Below are 1,836 nucleotides of genomic sequence, written 5' to 3' on the forward strand. Positions count from 1 at the left end.
TGACCCACCCATATGCCCCAAAAGGTTATAACTTTGTCAAGTCCAGGGTACCTGATGACTCAGTTGGTTGAGTGTCCAGCTCTGGATTTCTCCTGACAACACAGATCCTGCTTGGGATTCTCTCTCTCCTTCTCTCTGCCCCTTCCCTGCTAATTCATTCTCTCTCTCTCTCTCTCTCTCTCTCTCTCTCTCTCTCTCTCTCAAAATAAATAAATAAATAAATAAATAAATAAATAAATAAGCATAAACAAATTTAAAACAAATTTTTTTGGGGAAAGCCCAGTGGCTCAGCCTCCAGGGAGGCTGCTTGCCCAGGGGCTGGAGGGTGTGTCTTCAAGAAATTGCACGTGGGAGCACACAGCCCTAACTGGGCTGGCACAGAGGCAGCAGAGCTATGGCTGCAGCTGGGCATCACTTCAGCATCTCAGCAAGTAGGAGAACAAAAGACCATGGAAGGTGAGGGCAGATTCCAGGCTCACTGTCTGTCTCCTGCCACAAAAGCTAAATGGAGGGCTTGGGGGACTCCCACCAAATGAGAAAAGGGTTATGCCTGGTAGTATGGGCCTTGTCACCATCAGTGCCCCCTGGCTCTACCATTAAAGTTATGCTAGAATTCACTAACACAGGGCTGATCAAGAGATATGATATCACATAACGTTAATTGAACATGGAAGCACAAACTCAGGGCTAAGTTTAGTGACTAACCAACGTATGCATTTAAGTCTGTTATACAACTTCTCTGATCCTCAGGTTATTCATAGCAATGGGGATGATAATAATTGCCTCATAGAAGTTTTGAAATTATATAACTGAAAGCCTAATACAAATATTTGTTGAGCACCTGTTTATGTGCCTGGAACTGAATATGAATTGCAGATTCAACCATACAAAAAGAATGCAAAGCCTTGGCCCTAATGAGGTTCAGAAGCTTATCCTGGAGTAAGGGCATATGCTATTTAGTGCTTAACAATACTTAATTGCTTATTCCCCCTCACAGTTAGGTTGGGGCTTTGGGACTGGGTTCCGGCAACGGAATGTAGGACAATGCAATGTGAGGCACTTCTAGGCTTGGCTCTCAGAAAATATCCTGCAGAGGGCATCTGGATGGCTTAGTCAGTTGAGCATCTGACTTCAGCTCAGGTCATGATCTCATGGCTCGTGAGTTCAAGTCCCACATCAGGCTCTCTGCTGTCAGTGCGGAGTCCCCTTCGGATCCTCTGTCCCCCCACCCCTGCCTATACCCAGCTCATGATCTGTCTCAAAAATGAATAAACATAAAAAAAAAGAAAACATCTTGCATAACCATGCAGCCCTTCCTTTTGTTCCATTATGATTGTGGAAGCCACATGTTGTAAAACTACAGATACATATGTGCTACCTGATCTGCACCTAACTGTGGTGGGAGCCAAAACTAAACTTTATCATGTTGAGCCACTGAGTTTTTAGACTTTGTCAGCCACCATAGCCTACCTCAGCCTATCTCTCTAGGGAACCTGAGGCCAGCCTGTCTGGCCTGCCCTGTGAGCAAGCTTGGAAGTAGATCCTCCTCCAGTGGAGTCTTCAGACTACTGCAGCCCTGGCTGACACCTTGGGAGACCCTGAGCTAGAGGGACTCAGCCAAGCTGTGTGCAGATTCCTGACCCACAAGAATTGAGATAATAAATATTTTACTCTTCTAAGTTTCTAAGTTTGGGGGTCATTTGTTACACAGCAATAGAACACCAATACAGTGCTCCATTTGGCAGCACATATACTAAAATTGGAATGATACAGAGAAGATTAGCATGGCCCCTGCACAAGGATAACATGCAAATTCGTGAAGCATTCCATATTGAA

At 44.9% G+C, this 1,836-nt stretch overlaps 1 non-coding gene across 1 annotated transcript; it reads left to right on the top strand.

Moving 5' to 3' along the window:
* Window positions 1-1,729: 1,729 nt before the first annotated feature.
* On the top strand, window positions 1,730-1,836 carry LOC111557694. Its single transcript, XR_002737922.1, has one exon. It is a non-coding gene; the product is annotated as a U6 spliceosomal RNA (small nuclear RNA).

This window comes from Felis catus, chromosome D4 (assembly GCF_018350175.1).
Source record: "Felis catus isolate Fca126 chromosome D4, F.catus_Fca126_mat1.0, whole genome shotgun sequence".
Taxonomy (NCBI): Eukaryota; Metazoa; Chordata; class Mammalia; order Carnivora; family Felidae; genus Felis; species Felis catus.